The following is an 18,009-nucleotide window of genomic DNA, read 5'->3' on the forward strand; positions in this document are numbered from 1 at the left end:
AGTACCTCACCATGTCAAAAGATGAATTGGACCGGAACTCTGACCTCTGAGTGACCTCAGAAAAGTAAAAGAAAGTGAACTAATGTTAACTTGCTGTTTCTCTTATACATCATTAAAACATTACTCCCTTTATATTTTTGAAGGTAACTCTAATAACGATAGCTTTTCATTCATTATATATCTTTTGGGACTAGTCATAAGATAAAGAGATTTTCCATTTCCTTTTATAAAAATATTTGACATAGGGATTTCTTATTTTGCTTAATGCTCCCCTTTTCTCAAAGAGCCCTTTCTCAGCCACCTTAATTTTTTCCCCACCACCTAAGTTTTTTTTTATCCTGAATGTGGCTGATGTAATAACAACAATGAAAATTTTAAAGTGAAGACAAGGATACACAGAATGAAGAAGAAAGAGTTCATTGAGTTTTATTATGTACCAGGCACTCTTGAGTGCCTTGAACATCTTCACTTATTTAAGCTTCACAAAACTTTTGTAAGATAGATTTTATTTTTAATCATATTTTAGATGTAAGAACATTCAGTGCATACATCATTAGAGGACATTCAGTTACTTGCCCAAGGTCACACAGCAGTTCCCAAACTGTAGGCTTTCTAAGCTAGGTTCCGCCGACATGACCTGCCCCTGCTTCCTGTCCTTTATAAGTAGTTTTCCCCACTGTGTCTATTTAATAAGGCTTCTGGAAAGTTCAAATGTATATCTCTTTCTTCCAAAAATTACTATAGAGAATTGAGATATAGCACATCATGCAGTGTCAAACTATACAACGTAACCTGGCATAAGTTTAAAACTTTACGCTCTCTTTTCCTTATTCACTGACCTTTCATGCCAGATCACCTTTCTTAAAATCCTGGATTCAGGCTAAGGCCTTGCTTTGTGTCAGCTATCAAGATTCCTAACAAAGTCAAGCCTAGTCAATCTCCCTCAGCGTTGGGCCAGACTCATCAAGGTCACTCCATTTAGCCTGTTTTTCTTGGCACCTCCTTACAAGGTCTCTCCCTAGATTTTATCAGTGGCCTTGCAATCACATGTAGTCTGCAGAACTGCAGGAGTAGCAGCAACATTACCTGGGAACTTCTTAGAAATGTAGATTCTTTAGTCTCACCAGAGACCTACAATTAATTCCTAAAAACATCATGTTTGAGAAGCACTGCTCCTGGACATTACCTGCCCTTTGATAAATGGACCCAAGTCTCTAATGTAGAGGTTTTTAAACCCTAGTGGGCATTAGAATCACTTGAAGGTTAAAACAGATTTCTGGATTCCCATTTGCAGACTATCTGCTTCAGTAGGCCTGGGGGAGGGGGACCAAAAATTTATTTTTCAGCTAGTTCCCAGATGCTGCTGCCACTGCTGCTGACCTGTGGACCACACTTTGAAAACCTCTGCTTTAATTCTTCCTGGATTTTCTCCTCTTCTGTATTCAAAACTTCTCTAGAAAGTTGGGAGTTCTCCCTACATTATGTTAGGGAGAATATTCCCTATTGGTGATTTAGACATGAAATTGTTCTATGCAGCTATTGTCTGAGAAGAAATTGTAGACTGATGAGAGCCAGCTTCTGTAGGGTGGGGAAGTGGGGATGGGTGTCTGCGATCCCTGCCCTGACTCTGATGTCTAAACCATTGTTTCTTCTATCATGGTAGTTTCATAGGATAATTTTACTTCCATATTTAACTGAATATTCACAATTACAAACAAGATGGGACAAAACATATTTTAGAGTCTGTTATAGGAGTTTCTAAACTAATGATAATGTAATCAAGAGAAATTTAGTTAAGAAATCCAACAGCTGGAGGATCATGGTGTAAAAGGAGAATTCGGGATTCAAAAAGAAAGAACAATGAGAGAATAATAAACTGATTGTCTGGGTCTTTAGTGGGGAAGTGTTTAGGGAGCTTCTCACTCCCAAATTGTTTTAGAAATTGATATTTTGGAATTTCTAAATTGTATAAAAGTAAAACTATAGGTTATTCTATACCGAATCACTAAGAAAACAGAAAAATAAATATATGTCAGTTTGTCACTGACATATAAGATTGAAAAAATTTAAGGTGTGCAATTGTGGAATATTTCCCAGAATGTTCAAGCTTTTACACAAGACAGCTGGTGATTTTTCCAGCATGATAATCATTTATAACAGGGTTTCAGAGGGAGTACTGAGAACTACCAATTACTAACTCTTTCTTCCATTTCACAGAGGTTTTAGAATTTAAAATAAAGGTTTGGAACATTGAAAATATAAGGATATATGTATATACAAAAGCTAACATGGTTTCTTTAAGAGAACTGGTGCTTATTTGGGATAACTTGAGTAAAAAGAGATCCAGAAGCTTTAAAATCTATTTAGATTTTCAGATATTTTTCTATATCAAACACTATAGAAATGCATTGAGTCACCAAGCAATGAGAACCAGATTTTTACAGTGGACTTGAACAGGAATTACAGGATAATGATAACTAACTCATCACTGTAGTCTTCTTTGATACTTTCAAAGACAATTAGGAGGAAGCAGTCCACAGTCAAATCTCCAAGTTTATAAATGGTGTAAGCTTTTTATTGCAGTGAAATTCTAAGGTAAAGGAGATAAACTACAGAGCTCTCTTTTCGTATGAGACGGCATAATAAAGGGAAATAAGTTTCTATATGACAAAATCCAGAAAGAACGTGGCTTATAGAAGGAGATTCCAGACTTTACTCATGGAATGGCCAATTCAAAGCCAGCAACAATGCAGATAAAGAACTAGGCAATTATTATATACCCTTTTCTGGAGACTGGTTCACTGTGACATCTCAGGGGAAAATATTCAAAAGCTGGTATTCTTAAAAGAAAATAAAAGAGTGAAATAATTGTCTGAATATTGCACAAAGTCACAAACAAAGACAATAGAAATGAAGCCCAACAACAGGAATCCGAGACCAGTAAGGGGGTGGCAGCACTGTTTAATTAGGTTGGTATTCAAACATAAAATTTTTTAACCTGCAAAAGTGACAGACTGACATGAGATGGAAATCTTTGAAATGTGAAATAAGAAAACATATAAAATGAAAAAAAGTTATTTTACACAACGGGGAAGTAAATTACTATTGTATACTGAGAACAATCTAAGAAAATTGAAAACATTCTGAAAGGTTTTTGATACCACGTTAGGTAATGGTCACAATGACTTTCTTTCTAAGGAAAAATGGCGACAGACGGATTTTTACTGGCAGTTCCTTAATCTCTGGAGTGAGGACAGCCGTGGATGACCACCACAGTCTCCTGGGGCCTCATTTATGAACAAAATATTAGGCTGTATATACCATGCTATTTTCTTATCTTATTGGTCTTACTGTTCTGTAAAAGTAATTCTCTTTCTGATAAATTAAAGAAAAAAATATCTCCTTATAGGTGCCTCAGTCCTCCCCTGTCCTTTGGGCATTTGTGCCTGTCTCCTATCTTGTTTCTCTACCACCCTGCTCCTTGCTTCCCTTCTCTGTTGTCTTCCCACTATGCTTTATTTTCTGTTCCACAACAATGTGTTCTGGGCCTCTTTCTGTCACTCCATCATTTCTCCTATCCATAGTTTCTTCCATCGCCAGTGTTCTAGCCATACTGCATCTTCTCTTTTCTCTAGTTTTCTTTAACCCTAGCTATTTGATGTTTTGGCAATTCTCAGGGGGAGAAAAGTTGGGGAAAGCAGACAAGAGGAAGCTTTAAGGTGAGGACAGAGCTTTAGAAATGTATGCAATACCTGTTGTGTCTATAACCATAGGACAGTAAGGACACAGAGTACAATGGTATTCTATCTCTATTTCCCTCACTCCACACTATTCCAAGTATGTAGCCAAGTGCTTGGCCATGCCTCTTTGAATTTAGCAGGATAGATAGATGTTGAATCAAAGAAGAATATGTATAATGATCTAAAAAAGTTAGTAAAACACTCCTCCCTCTTCTAACTACATGTCTCTGAGACTGGACTTTCTTCATATATTTCAACCAAATATTGCAACACACTGAATGTAGAAACATATGAGAACCCAGCTCTTTCATATTAAGCCAGACCTTAAGAGGGTATGCAAAAATATAAAACAATGCCTCTGTTCTCATTATTTTTTGTTTTGGATAATACAGTTTTTATGAAAATATCTCATTTATGTTAAAATATAATGGATTTATTGTGACTGTTTTATTGATAAATTCATAAACAAAAAATTTTTAAGTTCTTAGTTTTGATTTATAACATAGTAAATAATGATAGCTATAACCCACAAAAATAAAAGGTCTGAAGTCCTCAATAATTTTGAACAGTATAATTTCTTCATAAATTTTATTATTTATATTTTTTAAAATAAAAACAGTAGTTTGTTTAGTATAGTTTAGTTTAATATATTAAGCCATTTTCTTAACTGGGCAATACTTTATATTTCTCAGGTGTGATCATTAGCTACTGAAAAACCTAAACTATGGTTTTGCACTGAAGAGTTTTCAGGTCAACTTTTCAAAAATTTTGTGCATTTACCCTCCTGAGGTAAGTCTGTCAAAGTCCAGGATAAACTTCTTTAAGATAAACGTTTGAGTTCAGAAGCAACTAAAGGAAGCCTCTACTATCTCCTAAAGTAGGAGAAACTGAAACCCAACGGAATAATCAGGCACTGGCAATCTGACAGCCCTGGAAGTTTTGCTAGGCTGAGTAATCAAGAGGCTTGGCCTTTAAGGGCCACATGAAGCCCTGGGCACCTGTGAGTTGATAAGTTGGAATGAAGATGACTCACGCAATCACAACCCTCGAAGGACATCATCTACTGTGAACGTGTGACCTTCATTAAAATCCCTCCACTTGAAAATGGATATGACAAAGGAACTTTGTATCATCCTTGGCTCTGGGTAAAAAAACCAAATGAAAACAAAACACCTCCCCTGAAACACTGTTTGCATAGGCCTGCTTTAATAAGTTTAAGGATTTAAATTTACACGGTTTTCATGGTCTGGAAAATTAATATAAAAAGTATTTCCCCAATTAGCAGCTGCAAACTGTTATATATAGAATGGATAAACAAGGTCCTATTGTATAGCACAGGGAATTATATCCAATATACTGTAATAAACCATAATAGGAAAAAATATATATATGCATAACTTAATCACTTCAGTGTACACCAGAAACTAACACAACATTGTAAATCAACTATCCTTCAATAAAATAATTTTTTTTTTAAAAAGTATTTCCCAAAGTGGTAATGGCTAAGCCTGGCAGATGTATACCCAAAACTACTCTCTAAAGAGAAAATAGCAGGCAATCCTTTGAGGATTCTAACAGGTAAAGTCACTTGAACAGGATTTCCCGGCTCAAAATTACAAAATATGAAAAAAAAAATCCATAATGAGCCAAGGTCAACAAAAACCAAACAAATGACAGATATATACTCCTAAAACTTTCAGGTGAAAAACTTATCAGGTATGTCATATAGTCATGTTTAAAATTAGAGAAAAGATAGAAGAAACTAAACACATGGGAAACACATAAGATATTATCCAAAAAGACCAAGCAGTTTGGAAAAATAAACAAATAGAAATGTGAGAAATGAAAAATGTAATGGGTGATAAAAAATGTAGAGGCAAGGATGAGGTTAAAAAACAGATTAGATAAATGCTGGAGAGGGTGTGGAGAAAAGGGAACCCTCTTGTACTGTTGGTGGAAATGTAAATTGATACAGCCACTACAGAGAACAGTATGGAGATTCCTTAAAAAACTAAAAATAGAACTACCATATAACCCAGCAATCCCACTACTGGGCATATACCCTGAGAAAACCATAATTCAAAAAGAATCATGTACCACAATGTTCACTGCAGCTCTATTTACAATAGCCAGGACATGGAAGCAACCTAAGTGTCCATCAACAGATAAATGGATAAAGAATATGTGGCACGTATATAACAATGGAATACTACTCAGCCATAAAAAGAAACGAAATTGAGTTATTTGTAGTGAGGTGGATGGACCTAGAGTCTGTCATACAGAGTGCAGTAAGTCAGAAAGAGAAAAATAAATACAACATGCTACACATATATATGGAATCTAAAAAAAAAATGGTTCTGATGAACCTAGGGGCAGGACATGAATAAAGAAACAGATGTAGAGAATGGACTTGAAGACAAGGGGAGGGGGAAGGGTAAGCTGGGACGAGGAGAGAAAGTAGCACTGACATATATACACTACCAAATGTAAAATAGATAGCTAGTGGGAAGCAGCTGCATAGCACAGGGAGAACATCTGGGTGCTCTGTGACTACCTAGAGGGGTGGGAGAGGGAGGGTGGGAGGGAGGCGCAAGAGGGAGGGGATATGGGAATATATGTGTACATATAGCTGATTCACTTTGTTATACAGCAGAAACTAACAACATTGTAAAGCAATTATACGCCAATAAAGATGTTAAAAAAAAAAAACGGATTGGAAAGAACCTAACGAAGTTGAATATATACTGGAGAGATTACTCAGAATATAACCCTTGAGGAAAAAGAAACAGGAAATGGGAAAGAGGAAAAGGTGACATGAAACATAAAATGAAAGGAACAGCATATATCTACTTAGGCATTATAGAGGGAGAAAAAAAGAATGGGGAAAGCCATTGTTCACAGCAAGATAAAGCAAAAAAAAAAAAACAAAACAAAACCAGAAAAGGCACAATTTAAAAATATTACACATTTTAAAAAGAAAGAACTATACATACAGGAGATTTAGTAATATATTTTTATGCCAGTATACTGCAAAGTTACACAAAACGGAAAAATTTCTAGAAAAAAAAAGGTATCTTACCAAAGTTGTCTAAAGAAAACAGATCTATAGGAGAATAGGCCTATTAAAATTAAAGTAATTGAAAGAGTAGTTAAAAATCTACAAATGAAACACTAGTCACATGATTTTACAGTGGAGTTCTTTCAAAAATTACATAACAGGAAATCTTTATTCTATGTACTCTGTTCCATATAATAAAAGGAATGGAAAAAATACCCAATTAATTTTATGAGACTAATAATTTTGATACCAAAACAAGAAAAAAATAATAAAAAATAAAATTATATCTTAGCTCATTATTTTTCTTTTTTCATGTTAACTTTTTTTTTAACATCCTTATTGGAGTATAATTGCTTTACAATAGTGTGTTAGTTTCTGCTTTATAACGAAGTGAATCAGTTATACATATACATATGTTCCCATATCTCTTCCCTCTTGCGTCTCCCTCCTTTCCACCCTCCCTATCCCACCCTCTAGGTGGTCACAAAGCACCGACCTGATCTCCCTGTGCTATGCGGCTGCTTCCCACTAGCTATCTATTTTACGTTTGGTACTGTATATATGTCCATGCCACTCTCTAACTTTCTCCCAGCTTACCCTTCCCCCTCCCCGTATCCTCAAGTCCATTCTCTAGTAGGTCTGTGTCATTATTCCCGTCTTACCCTAGGTTCTTCATGACCTTTTTGTTTCCTTAGATTCCATATATATGTGTTAGCATACAGTATTTGTTTTTCTCTTTCTGACTTACTTCACTCTGTATCACAGACTTCTTCCATCCCCTCACTTTCAGTCTGTATGTGTCCCTAGATCTGAAGTGGATCTCTTGTAGACAGCATACATACGGGTCTTGTTTTTGTATCCATTCAGCCATTCTGTGTCTTTTGGTGGGAGCATTTAATCCATTTAAACTGAAGGTAATTATCAATATTTATGTTCCTATTCCTATTTTCTTAATTGTTTTGGGTTTTTTATTGTAGGTCTTTTCCTTCTCTTGTGTTTCCTGCCTAGAGAAGTTCCTTTAGTATTTGTTGTAATGCTGGTTTGGTGGTGCTGAACTCTCTTAGCTTTTTCTTGTCTGTAATGGTTTTAATTTCTCCATCAAATCTGAATGAGATCCTTGCTGGGTAGAGTAATTTTGTTTGTAGGTTCTTGTCCTTCATCACTTTAAATATGTCCTGCCACCCCCTTCTGGCTTGCAGAGTTTCTGCTGAAAGATCAGCTGTTAACCTTATGGGGATTCCCTTGTGTGTTATTTGTTGTTTTTCCCTTGCTGCTTTTAATATTTTTTCGTTGTATTTAATTTTTGATAGTTTGATTAATATGTGTCTTGGTGTGTTTCTTCTTGGATTTATCCTGTATGGGAATCTCTGTGCTTCTTGGACTTGATTAACTATTTCCTTTCCCATATTAGGGAAGTTTTCAGCTATAATCTCTTCAAATATTTTCTCAGTCCCTTTCTTTTTCTCTTCGTCTTCTGGGACCCCTATAATTCAAATGTTGGTGCAGTTAATGTTGTCCCAGAGGTCTCTGAGAATGTCCTCAATTCTTTTCATTCTTTTTTCTTTATTCTGCTCTGCAGTAATTATTTCCACTCTTTTATCTTCCAGGTCACTTATCTGTTCTTCTGCCTCAGTTATTCTTCTATTGATCCCTTCTAGAGAATTTCTAATTTCATTTATAGTGTTGTTCATCACTGTTTGTTTGCTCTTTAGTTCTTCTAGGTCCTTGTTAAACATTTCTTGTATTTTCTCTATTCTATTTCCAAGATTTTGGATCATCTTTACTATCATTATTCTGAATTTTTTTTCAGGTAGACTGCCTATTTCCTCTTCAGTTGTTAGGTCTGGTGGGGTTTTACCTTGATCCTTCATCTGCTGTGTGTTTTTCTGTCTTTTCATTTTGCTCATCTTACTGTGTTTGGGGTCTCCTTTTCGAAGGCTGCAGGTTTGTAGTTCCCGTTGTTTTTAGTGTCTGTCCCCAGTGGCTAAGGTTGGTTCAGTGGTTTGTGTAGGCTTCCTGGTGGAGGGGACTAGTGCCTGTGTTCTGGTGGATAAGGCTGGATCTTGTCTTTCTGGTGGGCAGGTCCACGTCTGGTGGTGTGTTTTGGGGTGTCTGTGGCCTTATTATGATTTTAGGCAGCCTCTCTGCTAATGGATGGGGTTGTATTCCTGTCTTGCTAGTTGTTTGGCATAGGGTGTCCAGCACTGTAGCTTGCTGGTCATTGAGTGAAGCTGGGTCTTGGCGTTGAGATGGAGATCTCTGGGAGATTTTCGCTGTTTGATATTACATGGAGCTGGGAGGTACTTGTGGACCAGTGTCCTGAACTTGGCTCTCCCACCTCAGAGGCACAGCCCTGACAACTGGCTGGAGCACCAAGAGCCTTTCATCCACACAGCTCAGAATAAAAGGGAGAAAAAAATCGAAGAAAGAAAGAAAGAGAGAGAGAGAAACAGAGAAATAGAGAAAGAAAGAAAGAAAAGAAAGTAAAATAAAGTTATTAAAATAAAAAATAATTGTTAAGAAAAAAAAGTTTTAAGTTAAAAAAAAAAATGGATGGACCGAACCCTAGGACAAATGGTATAAAGCAAAGCTATACAGACAAAATCACACACAGAAGCATACACATACACACTCACAAAAAGAGAAAAAGGGAAAATACATATATATATTTGCTCCCAAAGTCCACCTCAGTTTGGGATGATTTGTTGTCTGTTCAGGTATTCCACAGATGCAGGGTACATCAAGTTGATTGTGGAGATTTAATCCGCTGCCCCTGAGGCTGCTGGGAGAGATTTCCCTTTCTCTTCTTTGTTCGCACAGCTCCCGGGGTTCAGCTTTGGATTTGGCCCCACCTCTGCGTGTAGGTCGCCTGAGGGCGTCTGTTCTTCGCTCAGACAGGACGGGGTTAAAGGAGCAGCTGCTTTGGGGGCTCTGGCTCACTCAGGCCGGGGGGAGGGAGGGGTACGAAGTGCGGGGCGAGCCTGCGGCAGCAGAGGCTGGCGTGACGTTGCACCAGCCTGAGGCGCGCCGTGCGTTCTTCCGGGGAAGTTGTCCCTGGATCACGGGACCCTGGCAGTGGCGGGCTGCACTGGCTCCCATGAGGGGCAGTGTGGACAGTGACCTGTGCTTGCACACAGGCTTCTTGGTGGCGGCAGCAGCAGCCTTAGCATCTCATGCCCGTCTCTGGAGCTTCTTTAAGCTGCGCTCTTAATCCCTCTCCTCGCGCACCAGGAAACAAAGAGGCAAGAAAAAGTCTCTTGCCTCTTCGGCAGGTCCAGACTTTTTCCCGGACTCCCTCCCGGCTAGCCGTGGCGCACTAACCCCCTGCAGGCTGTGTTCATGCCGCCAACCCCAGTCCTCTCCCGGCGCTCCGACCGAAGCCTGAGCCTCAGCTCGCAGCCCCGCCCGCCCCGGCGGGTGAGCAGACAAGCCTCTCGGCCTGGTGAGTGCTGGTCGGCCCTGTTCCTCTGTGCGGGAATCTCTCTGCTTTGCCCTCCGCACCCCTGTTGCTGTGCTCTCCTCCGCGGCTCCGAAGCTTCCCCCCTCCGCCACCTGCAGTCTTCGCCTGCGAAGGGGCTTCCTAGTGTGTGGAGACCTTTCCTCCTTCACAGCTCCCTCCCACTGGCGCAGGTACCGTCCCTATTGTTTTGTCGCTGTTTTTTCTTTTGCCCTACCCAGGTACGTGGGGAGTTTCTTACCTTTTGGGAGGTCTAAGGTCTTCTGCCAGCGTTCAGTAGGTGTTCTGTAGGAGTTTTTCCACATGTAGATGTATTTCTGATGTATTTGTGGAGAGGAAGGTGATCTCCGCGTCTTATTCGTCCGCCATCTTGAAGCCTCTTAGCTCATTATAATATAAAAATTCTTTAAAACATAGCCAGTTGTGGGCTTCCCTGGTGGCGCAGTGGTTGAGAGTCCGCCTGCCGATGCAGGGGACACGGGTTCGTGCCTCGTTCTGGGAAGATCCCACATGCCGCGGAGCGGCTGGGCCCGTGGGCCAGGGCCGCTGCGCCTGCGCATCCGGAGCCTGTGCTCCGCAACGGGAGAAGCCACAACAGTGAGAAGCCCGCGTACCGCAAAAAAAAAAAAAAAATAGCCAGTTGAATCCAGAATTAACACATTACTACACACACGTTTGTATATATATCATCACAAATCTGGATTTATCCCTGGAATACAAGGTTGCTTTAACATTAGATAATCCATACATCCACCCACATAATAACACTCTATGACAATAATTTAAAGAAGAAAAATCATATAAATATCACAGTAGATGAAGATCAAATATTTAATAAAATTCAGTACGCTCTTTGTGATAATAAACTGTTAGCAAACTAGGAATTGAAGGAAATTTGCATAACTATAAATAGTATCTACCACATTTTGCAGCATACATAATATTTAATGGTGAAAACTTGGAATTTTTTTTAACTTTAAACAACTGTTATTTCACAAAGGTTGTTACATAATTGGATATTGGTCTACTCTGAACCCAATTATTCTTATTCTCCACAGAAAGGTTGCTTCTTAGCTTCTCATCTGTTCATGGCAATCACTAAAATCCTGATTTTATCAGAATAGTAGTAAAAATGCCTCAGTGATTTAAGTTGAAAGCAGTACATTGGTACATGGCTCTTATACTCATTTACCAGGAATGTAACAGTGTCTTTATTCAAAAATACAAAATAAATTATCAGTAGGCATGGGCAATGACAGCAGTAAACCGTTCTATGTTGTCAGCTGAAACCAGTAACTGATGGTTATAGTGATTTTCTTAAACATCAGCCAGCCTTTTCTTCAGTCATCTCCTTCAACAGACCTCTCTTAAAGTTACTGGTGAGGAACGCTGCCTCGGGCTTCCTCTCACAGCTCATTAATGATGGTAAAGCCCTATTCTAGGAATTAGAACATGCCACCTCCCACAGCACTTCCCATTCCACCCATTCTGCCCATTCCAGGATCCTTCTCTTCTTTAGGAATTTCTGTGACTACAACTTCTGCTGTAGTTAACAGAGAGGCCACTCCAGCAGCATCCATTAATGCAGTTCTTACAACCTTAGTTGGATCAATGATTTCCTTTTTCCACCATATTCACAAAATCTCCAAGCATAGCATCATAACCAACTTCTGAAGAACTCTGCAAAATGTTCTCAACTATCAGTGATCCTTCAATACCTGCATTCTTAGCAGTGGTCATTGCAGGAATTTTGAGTGTTTTTAAAATAATTTCTATAGCAGTTTTTTGATCTTCATTAGCTGGAGTTATTGAATCCAAGGCTGGAAGGCACCGAAGCAGGACATAGCCCCCTCCCAAAACAATGCCTTCTTCAACAGCAGCTCGGGTAGCATTAAGGGCATCTGTAATTCTGTCTTTCTTTTCATTCACTTCAACGTCACTTGTCCCATCAAACTTTAGCACAGCAACACCATCTGAGAGTTTTGCCAGACGTTCATTCACTTTTTCCTTTCCATTTTCACTAGTTGTGATATCCAACTGCTCGAGGATTTCTTGAATATGCTTTTCAATTTGAGCCTTGTCACCTTATCCTTTCAAGAGCATGGCATCACCTTTGGTCACGATGACCTCTCCAACTTTTCCTAAGTCATGAGGCTGAACATCTTCAAGATTTAGAGTTAGTCCTTCTCCCAATACTGCACTGCCAGTAGCAATAGCCATGTCTTTAAGCTGGTTCTTTCTATTGTCACCAAAACCTGGAGCTTTGACTGCTACAGCCTGAAGACCAACTTTCAGCCTATTCAAAACAAGTGTACTTAGAGCTTCTCCATCCACATCTTCAGCAATTATGACCCAAGGCTTACGGTGAGCGTTGGCAATTTCAAGAGCAGGAACAATGGACTGGACACTAGAAATTTTCTTTTCACTCGAAAGAACATAGGCAACTTGGAATTCACATATCTGACCTTTTGATGTATTAATAAAATATGAAGAGATATACCCTCTATCAAACTTCATGCCTTCAATAATTTCTAGTTCATCATTCAGTGTTTTCCCATCCTTTCCTGTGATAACACCCTTTCTTCCAACCATCAGAAATGATGTTGCCAATTTCTTTGTCTCCATTTGCAGAAATTGTAGCAATCTGGGCGATCTCTTTCGGGGTTGTCACAGGTTTAGACTGCTTCTTAAGTTCAGCAAGTACAGCATCAACAGCTAACATCACACCTCTCCTGATTTCCACTGGATTAGCACCATTGCTAACCTTCTCGAAGCCTTCCTTGGAGATAGAGCATGCCAGTACAGTAGCAGTAGTGGTGTCATCCCCAGCCTCTCCGTTCGTGTTACTGGCAACATCTTGAACAAGTTTAGCGCCAACATTTTTATATTTATTTTTTAAGTCAATGGACTTTGCAACAGTCCATCTTTTGTCACTTTGGGACTTCCCCAACTCAGTAATCACTGTCCTTCCCTTGGACCCCACAGTAACAGTTACAGCATCGGCTAAAAGGTCTACACCTTGAAGCCTTAAGGTCGGGCATCTGCACCAGATGTTACATCTTTGGCATAAGCCCGAGTGAGATGAGGAACCAGGGCCCTGGACACTGGCCTAATCTGGCGAAGGAGTGCGGGCAGTCAAAGCCTTTCTGTGAGGCAGTGGCACGGCGTGCAGGCGACAAGACAGGTCGTTGGCAGTGGGTGAGGGCGGAATTTTTTTTTAAGATAAGGAATAAGACAAGAACATCTGCTTTCAGTGATCATTTTTACGTTTTTTTCCAGAGGTTCTCGCCAATATAATATAAAAAGGAAATAAAAAACTAAGGCATACAGAAAGATTAAAAAGGAGAGACTATAATTGTTCTTCTCAGACATTATGCATTGTATATTTTAAATATTAAATGTATGTTAAAAAGTCTGTAAGATAGCAAGAAAGTTTAACAAAGTTATTTGATAAAAATCAAGATAAAAATGTAATTGCAAGTTTCTAATAGTGATGGGGTTGCTTGCATTGAACCAAGTCTTCTACTTGGAGCAATTATAAATTCTGAAGAAAAAAATTTTTTAACTATCTTTTGAACAGGGATGAAAAACAAAAATTTGGAGCAATCTCAAATTTTGAAAGAAGGGACCTTGCCTGGGGCAAATTAACATTTATATGGCTTTCTGCCTAAGGAACTCCCTGATGCTCTCTTGGAGCATCTAGAACTAAATCAGAAAGCAGCAGCCTCACTGATCTACTGTCCCTAAAGGATCTGCCGTTCCTCAGATTTCAGGCCACCTGGCTATCCTAAAATCTCAGCTCTAGGATGGGTTTAAGAAAAATTATGATTCTGTAGTTTATCTAGAATTTTCTTGTTGTTAGGGCAAAGGCACCACTCTTTCCCATTTTCTACAAACTCACATAGAAGCAGAATTCCCCTACCCCACCCACTCTTTCGCAAAGCCCTGCCCACGTTCCAGAAGGGCCAGCTCCCACTTGATGCCAGGTTTCAGGTGCTGGCAGAAAGACTGCCCACAGATAGATACTTTTTAAATTTAATATCGTATTTTTCACATTGCCCACCATTACTCACAGTTGCGACCTCAGGATGAAGCTCCCTCAGCGTTGCCCTCCGAGCCACCGAGGGAAAACGGCGGGGCTGGTGTCTGTCCTGCCACGTTGCAGCGTGCAAGTCGCTAGAAGAGCCTTAGGGAGTTGCTGGGTGCACTTCCCCCCCTTCCGCTTCTTAATCATCCAGCCCCAATCAACATTTGAGGAGCCTTTCTATTTTTTTTAATATTTTATTTATTTATTTATTTATTTATTTGGCTGTGCCGGGTCTTAGTTGCAGCAAGCAGGATCTTCATTGCCGCATGCAGGCTCTTAGTTGTGGTATGTGGGATCTAGTTCCCTGACCAGGGATCGAACCTGGGCCCCCTGCATTGGGAGCGTGGAGTCTTAGCCACTGGACCACCAGGGAAGTTCTGAGGAGCCTTTTTTAAACACTCAGGCCTGTTGATTTCAGAATGTATTTAAGTGGTGCTGCCACATTATGTTGCATGGCACAGGGGACCGTGAGGTCTTGTTATTTCCCCTCCTCCCACCCCTGCTCTCCATGGTGCATCCGTCTTGAGCAGAAGTCTGTATTTTCTTTTTAGAGTTATTATTTAGGTAGGGTTCATTCTTGTTCATTGCTATGAAGTATTTTGTTGTATGAATATATCGAATTTTACCCATTCTGGTTAAAGATGTGAGATAGATACACACACACACACACACATACACACACACACACACACTAGAGTATTACTCAGCCATAAAAAAGAATGAAATAATGCCATTCGCAGCAACATGGATGGACCTAGAAGTTACCATACTAAGTGAAGTAAGCCAGACAGCAAAAGATAAATACCATATGATATTACTTATATGTGGAATCTAAAATATGAGACAAATGAACCTATCTATGAAACAGACTCACAGACAGAGAACAGACTCGTGGTTGCCAAGGGGGAGGGGAGTGGGGAGGGATTAGGAGTTTGGGATTAGCAGATGCAAACTATTATATACAGAATAAACAGCAAAGTCTTACTGTATAGCACAGGGAACTATATTCAATATCCTATAATAAATCATAATGGAAAAGCATATGAGAAAGAATATATATATGCATAACTGAATCACTTTGCTGTGCAGCAGAAATTAAGACAACATTGTAAATCAACTGTACTTCAATAAAATGAATTTAAAAACATATTGCCCATTCTGTGTTTAATAGACATTTGGGTTGTTTCTATTGGCTAATACAAAATAAAATAGTCAAGAATATTTTTGAAAAGGTCTTTTAATGCATTCTATTGATGGGAAATTGCTGGTCTTCAGGAATATGTATATTCAAGGTTAAGACATCATGCTAAATTCTTTTCCAAAGTCCTTATACCAATCCTTTTCCAACCTTGTATGATAAATCCAGTTATTCCACATCTCTCCATAACAAAGCTTTATGATACTTTATAAATTTAAACCATTCTGGTGAGTATAGAAGAGCCTCACAATTTGAATTTCGCTGATGATTAATGCGGTGAACAGTTTCATATGTGCAATGGCCACTTGGTTAGTCTAAACTTTTAAAGTGCCAGTAAACATCTCTCATCCATGTTTCTATTCATTTGTCTTTCTTTTTCTTACCAGTCATATTTGTTAGCAAATATCTTCTTCCACTCTTTGTGTCACTCTCTTAAAGGTATCTATTGATGAACAACATTTTAATGTAATGCTACTTATCAACATTTTTTTGTGTCCTGTTTTTAAAGTGTTTTTCTACACTCAAAATCCTCAAGAGATTTTCCCCTTCAAGAATGTCTTGGCTGTTTTTGGTCCTTTGCATTTCTTTGTAACTCTTGGGCTCAACTTGTTAAATTATATTTAAAAATACCTAATATTTTTATTAGCTGATTTGAAGAATTTTTTCCCTTCGATTTTCAGGAAATTTACCTATGATGCTTCCACATGTGATATTCTTTGTACTTAACCTGCCTCTGGATCTGTTGTGATTCTTAAATATGTGGCTATAGATGTTTCATCACTTTTGCAAAAATGTCAGCATTTATCTCTTCAAATATTGATTCTTTCCCAATTTGCTCTCTGCTCCTAATAGAGATCAATTGCATATATGTTATAACTCTTCACTATGTGTTCATGTGTCTCTTATCTATGTTTTACCATATTTTTTCTCTTGGTGCTTCAGTTTGCCAATCCTCCTTCATCCATGTTAATCAGCTTTAAACTCACCTACCGAGTCCTCAGATTTCATTATTTTATATTTTAGTTCTAAATTTTTCTTAGATTTCTTTTTGTGAATTTTAACTTTCTGGTAAAATTCTTTTCTTCCATTTTCCTAAATATCTTAATCACAGTTATTTTAAAGCCCCTGTAAGTAAACTCCAATACTATATGTATTTCCTGTGTGTTTATTTCTACTGTTTTTTTTTAATCTATTGGTTTCTGCTCATTAGAATGTATTTCTTGGTATAAATTTTATTTTTATACAGTTGAATATACAGTAGTTTTATTTAGTGCAGGATATTTTATATGAAAATTTCTAGAAATAATTTAAGGACCAGAATGATGATATCTTTCTCTATAAAGGATTTAATTTTGCTTCTGTTCCTCTATTAAGGCATGTGGGGGCAGATTATACAGTCTGTACAAACCTGGGCTTCAGTTTTGTCAATTCTGTTCTATTATTGTGAGCAGTCACTCATAAAGCACACCCATTCAATCATCCAATTAGAAGCTAACGTCTGTACCAGGGCCCCTTCTCCTTGCAAACCTTCATACTCTAATTTTTTTTCTCCTTCCTTCTCTTTCCACCCCGGTACTGTGAGACTGCCTAAAGCTTTGCTTAGTTTCTTGGCCTCTTGGTCACCTTTCACCTGGTTTACCCTCTACTCTGCTTCTATTATACTCATCTTAGAATCTGGAAAGATGCTTAATATTTGGCAAAAAAGCTATGCCAGATGTTGGGCTAATTTCAGTCCCTCTCTTCTCTCTCAGATCTTAGCCTGTTAGGTTCTCATGACTTTCTGATTGCTTCCAGTTTCTATAGTTTTGTTTTGCCTGAGAAGCTTATTAGAGTAATAAGAACTTACACAACTGTAGGGGAATCTGGAAAACAATGATCCAAAGGAAGAAATTGAAGAATCAGAGACAATTCACTAACTAGCGCTCCTGAAGCCAGGTGCTCCCATTTGCTGAAGTGAGAACACAAAGGGATGTTAGTGGAGAGGCCTCTGGAAGGCCACTGCTTCTGGATCCGGTGTGGAGCTTAGGACCACAACTGATCATCAGGGCTAGCAATCATGAAGAGGAGTTAAATATAGTGGGGAAAAGAAAGGACAAGGTGGAAACCACGGACATCTCTGCATCTATTTCTCACCACGTCAAAAATCATAATAAACTTCAAAGCAAGATGCCAGCTGCTTCACTTCTACCTTCCAAATCTCATACAACTTTCAGTTTGGCCAACTCTAAACTGGAACCATACAGAGAAAGGGATTCTGGGAAACATAGGTCTAACCTAGCCAAGCTGACATGGTACAAAACCATTAGAGATATGACAAAAATTTCACCCACAGGGAAACCACATAGCCAGTAAACATACTGAAAGATGCTAAACTTCACATTTATTCAGAAAAATGCAACTTGAAAACACAAGGAGATACAGTTTCACATGCCTCTCATTGGGTAAAATTAAAAGTGTTAATGAAGATCA

The 18,009-nt window shown here is 38.7% G+C and overlaps 1 pseudogene across 1 annotated transcript; it reads right to left on the reverse strand.

Annotated features, from left to right (window-relative positions):
• Positions 1-11,700: 11,700 nt before the first annotated feature.
• Positions 11,701-13,390, reverse strand: LOC309961157 (60 kDa heat shock protein, mitochondrial-like; annotated as a pseudogene). Its single transcript has one exon. The product of its transcript is annotated as a 60 kDa heat shock protein, mitochondrial-like (transcript).
• Positions 13,391-18,009: the final 4,619 nt, after the last annotated feature.

The sequence above is a fragment of the Leucopleurus acutus genome, assembly GCF_964270905.1.
Source record: "Leucopleurus acutus genome assembly, chromosome: 4".
In the NCBI taxonomy this organism is placed as follows: domain Eukaryota; kingdom Metazoa; phylum Chordata; class Mammalia; order Artiodactyla; family Delphinidae; genus Leucopleurus; species Leucopleurus acutus.